Source organism: Ischnura elegans, chromosome 2, assembly GCF_921293095.1.
Source record: "Ischnura elegans chromosome 2, ioIscEleg1.1, whole genome shotgun sequence".
NCBI classification, from domain to species: Eukaryota; Metazoa; Arthropoda; class Insecta; order Odonata; family Coenagrionidae; genus Ischnura; species Ischnura elegans.
This window is the reverse complement of record NC_060247.1, coordinates 82,478,999-82,491,022: the sequence shown is the minus strand read 5'-3', so window position 1 is coordinate 82,491,022 and position 12,024 is coordinate 82,478,999. Positions and strand designations below refer to the sequence as shown.

At 37.9% G+C, this 12,024-nt stretch overlaps 1 protein-coding gene across 1 annotated transcript in view; it reads right to left on the bottom strand.

The window, feature by feature from the left end:
* Window positions 1-12,024, bottom strand: part of LOC124154067 (proline-, glutamic acid- and leucine-rich protein 1) — a 635,207-nt gene that overhangs the window by 532,029 nt on the left and 91,154 nt on the right. The window lies entirely within an intron of this gene.

Sequence of the window (12,024 nt, the reverse complement as noted above, 5' to 3'; positions counted from 1 at the left end):
TATTTGCGTCTGCCGTATTGGTGAAACTTTAACCATGCGGTTCGAAGACACGAAATATCTGCCAGCCTCCGAATAAAAGGATGTGAGGAAGGTTGATTTGGAATTGATACGCACTAATTTCTCCGTAGTTTGAAACTTGAATTGATTAAGGGGCTATTCTTGAAGTTGTCAATGACCGCCACTGTCTGGAAGCCACTGACCTAAATCAACAAAAGTCGTGAAAAACGAGTTGTGAAAAAGATAAGGGCCCTATACAGCCTAGTGTTTCATAGCGTTACATTTTTTTACGGAGTATGTAGCCAACTGTATAGTCCGAAAAATAACGCCATGGAGTAACACCCGAATGTATGTATTGACGTTTTATTCGAAGTACTACATATTACAGAGGCTTACACGGTGTTGCGAAGGTGAAGGGCCATTACTTCTGGTTTGCAATAGTTCATGATGCATCCCGTTTTTTTTCTTGTTCTAACAAGATATAAAAGGACAAGATGAAACACCCGATTTGTCTACATCGGTGGCAGGACGCCAAGGTGGAAAAAAGTACTCGCATTCCATAAAGGCTGCGAGTTCAGGTGCCGTCGGCATATAACCCACATCCAGGGTATGAGTATATGTGTTCCTATACACGAAAATTTCTTCTTCTTGTAAAAAAATTACTCTTTGTTTTTAGTTAAACTCGTATCAGTAATGATTCAGATTTAAATGTTATTCATTGTTTATCGTTCCTCTTTCTTGAAACTTTCACTTCTTACTATCACTTTTCTTTGAAAAAATATTAAATTTAGCTATAAAAATAAAATTATGAAGGTTGTTTCAGCACAGGCTATCGGGTTTCAGCACAGGCTATCGGGTTTCAGCACAGGCTTCGAACTAACCCAGATTTCTTATACTTTTACTGTAATAAATTCAGTATTCTTATTTTCTTGTTGACAGCAATAAATTTACTTTACTTAACAATATTATTGCTTAGTAAATACCCCTAATATAATAAATAATAAATAAATAATAATAAATATTTTTATAGGCCACAATATGCTCTCTCCGGGATTGCAAAAATTAACAATAGAGCTTTCATGAAAGATAGTATTTGGGTAGAAACTTGATTCTCTGGGAAAAGCCCTAGAAGCTATCCGGCAAGGTATCCTATAGATGCAGGCATGTTGGAAAGGAAGAGTTCCTCACTTCAGGTGGCTGCTACCTTCAATCCCTCCTCTCGAGGTGTCGAGGGAGAAAGGGAAAACGTGGACCTCTCCCATCAACGAAGCATGCACAAGGAGACCGAGATCACTCAGCGGCCTGTCCGTCGAATTCGGTTACCTCGTCTCGAACGAAGATTGGCGGTAAATCCGACGCCATGACAGGCAGTTTCGTTCGCTCTTCGCGTCGAGGGCACCCTCGACCGCACAGGAAATGTGAGAAGAAAACCCAACGGCTAGACACCCTATCCCTTTTCATCCCTTTTGAATTCTTCTCCTCGCGCTGCGTACGAGTGCCACTTCACCCGCTAGCTACAGTCCTTCGTCGAAAGAGGCATCTCCAACAAGACAGGGATCATAGAATAAGGCTACTCCAAGCCGTCCCGTACATATGTTCACAGTACGATATTTGCCTACAGGGTCGGTTTGATTCTTCACAGGGATTTGGGAAATTTTTTCATTTTATTTGAATTTTTACAGAAGGCTATACTTCCGAAGAACAAGAAGGACACGCTCGCACTGCCATTGGGTCCGATTCATGAGCTGCAGTAGCCCGATTTATGACATCCAGACAAGGAGGAGGATCACTTGTAATAAAGTATCGAATATTAACGAAATAGATTGAATAAGATATGGAATAAGAGAAATTTCAAAATTTTATATGTTAAGACAAGAAAAATTCCCTGCAAAGTCAAGGCTATAGACGTGAAATTGAGGAAAATGAAATGTGCGAACTCGTATAAAAACAGTTTGGCAATTGATAACTGTAACTGCGGTCGATATTAATTCCCATGACCACCAATCAGAATCCGTTTTATACACCTTCCTACGTGTAAGGGCTGTGAATGTAACTTACAAGTCAAACAATTTTATCAATCTGTCCTTATGTATAACAATCCCACAACCATGCTCAAACACAACCGAATTTCCTAGAGAAATCTTGTTCATTGGAAAGTAGAAGCCACCTATTGGATAGTGAGGAACCACTTCCAAGGGAAGGGGCGTGAGAATTAATACCCTAATGGAGAACTTTTGATTGAAAATGAAGAGCAAGTGAAGATATGGAAGTAATACATCATAGATTTGTACTGTGGAAGGAGCCTAAGAACTAAATCTACAAAAAACGAGAAAGTGGACACGGATTGCATGGGAACCCCAATTTTAAGAAACGAATTTGATGCTGCAGCGAGGATCAGACTTGTGGATGAATAAAGCATCTGGAATTGGTCATGTTCCAGTAGATATGATTAAAAATGCAGGGTAGAAGACCATGAACCAACTTTGCAAAATCTTAAGTAAAATGTACTCAGCCGATGAATACCACAGGACTTCGTGAGGAACATCATAATCCGGATTGTTAATCAAGACATATTACGAACTTTACCTTTTATTTCCACCAAAGTTATTTGCATCAGTCACTGTGAATACAGGGCTTCAATGCCAACAATTTAATAGCGTTTTCGTTCACTTTCAGATAAATATGCACATTTTTCCAAATTTAAACGATGTTGAAATTAAGTTACATTGCTAAATGATCAAAGTTTTTGGCAATATTTTGAATTATATGTTACTCTCAATAAAATAAAATTCAATTACACGTCCGATTTTCCAAATTTTGTGAGAGAAAATGGTTACTTTGAACCAATTTCATTTCACCAGCTCTTGATACGTTCTCAAAAGAGTTTGGGATGGCTTCAAGTCCGGATAAAGTTTCCGATACAGAAAAGCAAGCCGTTATCTAAGAATGAGTAGACCTTGTTAGATTGGCATCCATGCTCTATTTTTAAAGCGAGGGAACCACAGTCGAAGGGCAGCAACTTCTAATCAGTACAACAGATCTATCCAGATCTCTTGACCTTCCTTCCTTCACCAATTTCCTTTGATTCACTTCAATTGACCGGACCAGGAGGAGAGTCTCCTGCGTTAATTTCTCAAATATTAAATGAATAGGTTGAATATACATAGAGTAGAATTAAAATTAATACGATTGAAATGAATTTTAAAAGTTTAATGCATTAAGGCATGAACAAATTCCCAGCACACTCACGGCCAAAAGCGATTGACATGAGATTGAATAAAGCGAAATGAGAGAACTCGTATGACTACATAGTGGAATAGCTTAGTTTATTTTGTTTACGTTACAGTTTTAATTTTTCATTCATAGTGTTCTTTATACTTTCCTGAATTAAATAGCCTCATTTACTAATACTATGCATAGCTATCGTTTTATTTCCAACAACATAAACTACATCAACTGCCGAGAAATCCACGCGGATAAATAGCCAAACCCTGGCCCCACTTTTGATTTACCCTTGAGTCCTACTTTACTGTTCCACTCTCCATTCATGATTCCCACCATTTTCCTCACTTGATTGCACAACCCTCGCTCCCGTCATAACTTCCATTTCCATCTTCCGTATGCACACAGTCCCACCATAGTTCACGCATTCTCTCTCACACTCACTGCTATCTTATCCAGTTTGTAACCCCAATCCCCATTCTTCCTCCAATTCAGTCCCCCGTGCAACGCTAAATCCTTTCTGCCTAGCTTCCCCGCCTCCGAGTGCCGAGTACCTCTTTCCTCCAACGCCACTCTTTCCTGCAACTGTTTTTGCTCCAGAGTTGTATTTACTCAAGAACTCCTGACTCAGAGCCTCCTCGGTTAATAGCTTCACGTCTCACTCGTTTCGTTTGACCTTCATGAATACAATTCTCTCTAATCTTCCTCAGTCTTGCCAAAGTCTCTTCATTCCATGATTGAATCAAGCACATGATATATACTATATATTAAAGATGTAGCTGATCCTATATTCCAAAATTGCGTGTAAAAGACTTCTTTTTTTTCAACGACTGGAATTTTTAAGTTGATTGACTTTAAAAAAAGGAAATATTCTTTTAGGTTTTCTAATAAACCAGGTGTTTAAAATACATAGTGGGTGACTTCATAAAAATATCACGGTGGCTAATCCTTACTTACTAAGAATGAGATGTTCCAAAAAAATTAAAAGTAAAACATAAGTGGAAGACTATGCTTACTACCTTTATTGAAATATTTTAATTTCAAAAACATCCCATATAGATCACAGATATAATAACGATACCTGGCCTCATTCCGATCCATTCCTTCAACTTCTCACACCTTCCATTCCCATCCCGTGAATCACCACTCCCGCAAATCCCGTCATTCCTCACATCTCAATATTTTCGAATATTTGCAGAGTTTCCTTTTGTTCTTCATCATCTCTGAACCAGTTATACACGTCCTTTTCTCTATATAAAACCTCTAATCCTCACATCCCTCCGCTGTATCCCCTAAGCGTTCAAAAATTTCGACTTCACTCGTTTTACTTTTCTCCCCCAATATCTTACATTCCACGGCCACAAAATTTTAGAAAATGCTTCTCACATATTTCCCACACAATATATATATATCCTCGATTTAAGCCTTATTTTCCGGCCTTCGGAACAGTAATTGTTGAGGAATATTTCATTTTTAACGTCTTAAAAACACAAACAGACGGTGAAAGTTACATTGGAAAGAATTTTTCACCAAACTATTAGATGGTTATTAGCAAATTATGCCCCAAATATTTTGATATAAAAAATAGTTTATTTTAAAATAACATCTTTCGCGGGGTGAAGTAGAGTAAAGTTTCACCAGCACGCAAATATAATGTTTGCTACAGCAAATACAAGAAGATGAAACTAAATTGCAATTTATCCTCTTGATGCTAAAAAAATTGTGCAAATAATATGCTAACCGAAATGGATGTGGTAAAAGTCATAAATAACAAATAAATGGCATCGGAGAAGAGATATGCTCCGGTTAGGTGGGGAAGTATAACGCTGATAACTATTGCAAGCTTTCTTACCATGTGGCTGTCTGACTCTGTTCTCTTTTCTAATGTTTCATATTTCACCATAGCAACTAAATTTAACGTATATTTCTAATTTGTATGAAATAAATAGTTCACAAAATATTTAAACATTGATAGCTGAGTTACTCTTCTCTCAACATGATTTCCTTTAGAACTAAACAAATATTTTCTCCTTCTCTTTCATTTCTGAAATTTTCCGTTCGTTCTCTCGTAGTTCCTACCTTTACCCTACCCCACATTATGCCGTCTCTCAAAATATTTCCTTCCTGCTCAAGTATATGATGAAGCCAAAATTCTCTTACCTTCTTCATGCATGCTTAAAACTCTCAACAAAATTCCTCGGAAAATCTCAACTTTTGGGAATGTCTCTTTAGATATTCTATGAATCCTTTATTGTCCTGTGAGAGCATGAAAATTATTCTATTGAATTGGGAATTAAAAATCGTAGGGAGGATGGCAATGGAATACTCTTCTGCGAAACAGTTCATGCTTCAAGTGTCTCATTTAAATTCCCACGAAACAGAATTAAATTTTGTAAAGCAAATAAAACCAACGAAATCATAATAAATAAGCCTTGAGATTTATCAAAGGGTTGATACAATAGTCTTCTTTACAATGCCTAAGAAATTTTCCTGTTTCTACGAATCATTCCATGAAAAAGCAGCCTGCTGTATAATTTTCCTAGTATTTTTTCTAGTTTAAACGAAGGGAAATACTGTAAATTTATAACAGGAAAAAACTTCTCTCATTTTACCGACCTGATAAAGGTCACATGAATCCTTCACAGAAAATAGGCTAGTGGTTCCCGTCATAAAATAATTCAAAAATCCCAAGGGAAAAATATACTCACAGAAAATGACAGGAGACCTACGAATATTCCAAATCGACTACATTCTAGAGAAATAAACATTCAAGAAATCGGAGGACGAGAGCTCGAGACCTCGTATTTGGGGCATGCTTCTCTACTGAAGCGAGGCATGGACGATGACAGGACAGGATAAATAAATCAACGGCATAAGTTCTTTTTTTAACGAATAGGGCCACGTAAAACAGGTGTAAGGAGGCATTATTAAAATAGGCAAGAGTAAATAAAAGAGGATAATTAAATTACTAGTGAACAGTTCAACGTTCAATTATTTCCAGCTCACTTTGATTCATCGCAATTTTATTTGCGATGTCATAATGGGTACTCACCACTTTCCTGCGGGTGTTTCCCGAACAAAACGCATTATTAGCGAGTCTCAAAATACACAGGAACAAGGATAAATTGCCCTTGAAGGAATTTTTCTCGGCGCAAGCATCAGGATACGAATATGTCGTCTCACTACCCCTCATTCCCCCTATTCCTCCCTATCTGCATTTCACCCCTAATCCTTCTCCATCTCACCTATTCGGACTCTCTCCCGTGAAAGAATTTCACGCCCAACTTCCTCGCTTTCCCTTCAACTTTAATGATACGCATTCATTTCCCCAACGCTTCGTACCACGTTCTCCTAACCCCTAGCTTCCCCCTCTTCTTCCCAAAATGCTTCGATAAATCGCTTGGAAAGCGATCCTTTCCCTTCATTCCGTTTGCCGACTTTGCAAGGATCCGAAACTAAAATACATTTCAGAGAGGATATCTTTATTTGGTGACACGCATGATGGAAAATTCATACATTTCAAGAGGCACAGGTATTTAAGGCTCCAAGGCAATACGTTCACTGCCGCTGCCACCAAGTTTCAATGCGTCATTCGTTTGCTAAAAAGGTCCATAATATTTTATTTTAAAAGAGTTTCATGTCCATTATATTATGTTAATGTTATGTAAATATGGAATTAGGATATAATTACAAAATATATTGATATAAATAAATGAAATTTCTACGTCCGCCAAAAAGTTGAAAGAAATGAATTCCCCAAGGCGCACTCTTTATTGGGCGACAAAAGAGCGGGACAGGAAGGGAAAGGATAAGGGGTTTGCAGGGCCAGGTCCTTACTAACTTCCCAAACCACTTATCCTTTTCCTTCCTGACCCCCTTTTTTGGCTCATTAAAGAGTACGGTCTCGGGGAATTTTCATTTCTTTCAAACAAAATATATCATCAACCGACTGTGGAAATAATAGCTAGAGTAGGATAAATTTTTAATCTCCACGACATAAATAATATGTGTTTATTCTTAACCAACGGACTACGGTAAGTATAAGACTGAAAAATGTATGTAATGACACGCCATTAGTGACTTCAAAATTGCCCGAATGGACGGCAAGTTATAGAATTTATTTTTAATTATCTTCTCAAAATATGTAATTTATCTCTATAAATTAGCAAAACAAGGTATTATTGATGCTCGATTCTACAACATTGTCAAACAAATGCTCAATAAACGTGGAAGATTAGGAAACAGAGAGTTTGGTTTCCACCCGAAGGATCCCAAGTTTGATCCCGGATGAAGCTTTAGGATACCTCTAAACAAAAATCATCAAAGCGCATGTTGGATTGAGGAAATATATAATATCCCTTTTCCTGAATGTGAGAATTTCACACGCATGCTACTTTATTCAGAATGAGCTAAATCTCATCTTCATATGTTCATTCATGATGCAATGGATAGCGAACTCAAAAAAATTACTCGAAAGAATATGGAAAAAAACGTTACTTTTAACAATTACTTAGTACACATATGGTGAAAGCTTAACTTGTACTCACAATATTCAAAAAACTATGAAGTATGTAGGTACCAAAGAAGAATGCTGTTAATTTAACTTGATATGATAAAGTTACTTTGCTTGGAAATCCTACGCTAACGAACCCTATGCTGCCATTTCCTGACCCAAAATTCCATATATTTTTTGCCTCATCGAAAACAAACGCTTAAGAAAGATAGATTACAACGTTGCCCGACGAAGTGTGAACTTTCAAACGACGGAACATTTGTGGGTGGGGCGGAATCTTCGAATGAATTCCACAAATCGCACGTCAAACTACGCTTCCCAGGCCGCCTTAAACCCATTAGCTTCAATCGCTCCAACTATCACATTACCAAATACGATCTCTATTTCCGTCTACGCCTACCCTCCTGAAGCAATTTGCCAACATGACAACTCCTTTCCTTCGTACAGAACCCAGCCAGTCCACGCCACCGATCAGTCGCTGAAATCTACCAACCCTCAAAATTCCCCTTTCTACAATACATTTCTCAATTTGAAATTACAGGAATTTTTATTGAAATAAAAACTTGCAATTGGACAAGGTTATAAATTTTATTTTGCCCTATTTTTCGATGCCACACTATCATTTTAAAGGTACGAAATGGTTCGATGGTACCATTTTTCACCGTGAAGACTTCTGTTTTTCTCGATTTCCAATAAGATTGAAGTTTCACGTTATCACTTTGGCTCGTCTGTTTTCATTTGATGCAATAAATGTATGGTTGACGTAGAGTACCAAACGATCTTCATCAATTTTAATTTACAGAACAATGAATTAGAACTTATTTCTAAAGTGAAAAACGTTATGTAATAGCTGCATTCAAACGCTCATTATAAGAAAATGAAGGAGCTACTAATCCACGGACAGTGACTAAAATACTGAAAAATAGTTATGTTCCAAATGTTCAGCAGTCGTTTCTTTTTTATTGCTCTCCATTACGTAAACTATTCAATTCAAAAAGATCTCTTGGCGCTTTCATCATCCTGTTTGAAGTGGTTTCTAATGCTAAGTAAAGCGTTGTTAGCGGCAAATAAATGTAACTTTCCGTGTATTTCTTTCATTTAAACGACAATGTGAGAGACCTTTTCGCTATTCAAACCACTTATGGACACAATATACGAAAACACATGACAAAACTGTGTCTCTTGAATTCATATAACGTTATATGAGCAAGCGTTATATGAGCTCATCGAATTTTATAATCGTGGAAAATTGCTATTGACTATTTAAGTATGGAAAAATTCCACTCCATCACGCTAGGATCTTCGGATTTCATACTGGAATTTCCTCCATCCGTTCAAAATCCGTAACCGGCTCCATATTCACACCATCCGGACAATTCTAACCCACCCCTTGCCTTCACAAAACCTTTACACACGACGACACACGCTTGGGTTGAAGGGGGCGCCAGACGGGAAGTTGTGGTGACAGTTACGGTCAGATTGATCTCCCTATATCACCCCCTTCCCCGATTCGTTCCCGAGTAAAAAAATGAAGAAGGCCCTTTCCCTGCTGCCGCCACTCCACCGCCATTTTCCTCCAAAATTTCTTCCCTCACGGCGTGTGGCCTTCCTCCATTTCCTCCGAAACTTGTTCGCTAACAAGTGGAAACTGCTCCTCCGGTCGAAAGGGGGACTTTTTAAAAGGGATTCTGTAGGAGGGAGGGCGAAGGCGTAACTTGGCTGAATGGGAGCCGTGAATTGAGAGCGAGCAGTCCACCGGAAAGTCACACACTCGCTCACACACACAAAACGGACGGTAAGAGAGAGAGAGAGAGTATCACAAAGTTTCCGGCACGACCGGAATGTTGAAAGAGCCGCTACGCCGCCGTCGCCGACTGGGCTGCTGCTGATTTGTAATGGCCACGCGGCCAAAACCCTGACGGTCAAGAAAATCCCTGAGTCGGTAGTTAAGTGGAAAGTAAGCAGGTTTACGTTAAGATTACTCCGTCTCATCCGTGCGATTTCATAGAAATTTTCAACAAAAACTTTTCGAATGCATTTCTTAAAAAAAATATTATTTTGCAAAAGAGATTTTTCGGGGATCAATAGAATAAATTGCATAAATATGTGGCGAATTATGAATTTAATAAAATAATTAACATTGCCTCATCATATAATTTATATTATATGTTCGAATGTGCAATAAAATTTTTCAGGGTGAAGCGTACTAGATTTCTGAAGTTTACGTCATGTAAACTTAAAAAACAAGTAACGAAGGAAAAAGGTGGAAAACCAAAGAATTCTTTTATGAGGAATAAGAAAAAAATTTGAGTATATCCAGAGCACATTTGTTAACGAATTTTGAGTAATTAAAGGATGAATGATAATAACACAAAAATTCTACGATTCATTTTTTTTTCAAATTTCTGCTGTAGCATGAAATTCAATTTAAATACAATTGCCAACTATTGCGATACCATTTAAGATTGGATTCCTACTATTATGCCTGAAACGATAATGTCATTACTTTTCAGTAAATTGTTTTTTTTAATTTAACTTCTATCTCTGGTTCCTCTGAATTCAGATGTTGGATGAAAAAATTCCCTCTCAAAGCTAATCAAACATTAGACCAAAATAAATCACGGCCTTTTTAGATAAATATTTAAACCATCCTAAATTTCGAATTCTGTCCAAATCCCAATTTATCACAATGCATTTATGCAACCAAGTCGCTAAATTCTCAATGATAATATCGGTGCACTTGGAAAATACATATACATCGGATTAAAAATAAAAGAGTGAACATGAGGCAATTAGCGGTCGGAAAGACGCCCTTCATGATCTAACGGGAAAGGAGCGATAAGTTAAAACGTTGGTAGAAATGCGAGGGATGCAATTTCACGGTATGCAAGCATTCATCAATCCATCCTTCAAAGCCACTTAACCATTATGTTAATTTAAATGTTTTAGGGGCACAACGACCACGCGGTCTGGCATTTCCAAAGGCGAGCAAAAGGAAATAAAGGATAGATGGATTGCTTTCCGCTTCACCTCAGTCAGAGGTAGATGAATTAACGGAAGACTGAAACGAAAAAAGAACTGTAAAAAAATTGGAAACCCATTCTGGGTAAACAGATAGTCGAAAGGTGAAGAATCTGGGAGGAAGCTTAAGAGGATGACAAGGGAAAGAAAAGCGAGAAAGAACGCAATTTTTCTCCGCAATTCTACCGTCTTTTTTTTCACCTGTTCCGCTCGACCATTAACCGCGACCCCAACCGGAAACATTCTACACCTTTTTCTCTCCCGGACCCAAGCCACAAAACCCATTTGGAACCTTCATTTTCCCCTTCCTTCTTTTTTTCAACTGTTTTGCCTACACTCACAGGGTCACAGCCATGTAAAACTCGCATCGACTATTTGCGGTTTTCCGGATTCGAAGGGAACTTCAGTCAGGGGCAAAGAGAAATAAACGAAGTACGAAGAGGACAAGAAAAACAACGAGTCGAGATGAGTCCTCGTAACAACAACAACAACAGCAACAAAAAAAGACGAGAGGAAACTGAAAAATTACCTTTCCCCCTCCTCCCAATTTGCATTCCCAAAACGAATTTAGGCCACGTCCATCACAAATCCAATAGTACATGCATCCAACGGGTTGGCCGAAAACCAAGAGCAAATTGGAAGCTAGGAAAGCTACATCCGTCATCCAAAGTGCTGAGCGGACGAAATGTGGTGAACGAGTGGAAAATGTAAGCTAATAAATAAAAACAGAAAATAAAACGGTTTGGAGAGACTAAAACATGAGAATTGGTTCGGGGAGGCCTAAGAAAGAGAAAATTGATTGATTCTGGGACGTGAGGTCGAAGAGCTGAGGGAACAGAAAAGAGTGTCATTAATAGTTTGGACGGGAGTGTCATTAATCTTCGGTCGTTTTTGGCTTCGAATCCACTTATTTCATCGAAATTTAAAGCTTAAAGAGACTGTTGATCGCCTATTCAAAGCTTTTCATTGCGAAACTAGAAAACATTGGTAACTTTCGTATCTTCCAAAACTTTTGGTTCATAAAATTAGAAATACATCTATTGAAAAAACTTCATTTAGGATTAAATCCTTAGAAACTATAATTTAGTAATCGGTCGAGACATGGAAAATGATAAAATAGCTGAGACAAACAAGTTAGTGAAATCAGGCAGCCTCAAGTATGCGAAGGAAAATAATCACAATGCTTCACCCTACGTCAATATCAAAAATATCTGACAAATACACATGGCAGGTAATATATTTGTGCTAAACAGCCTTTACGCTGAAAAATA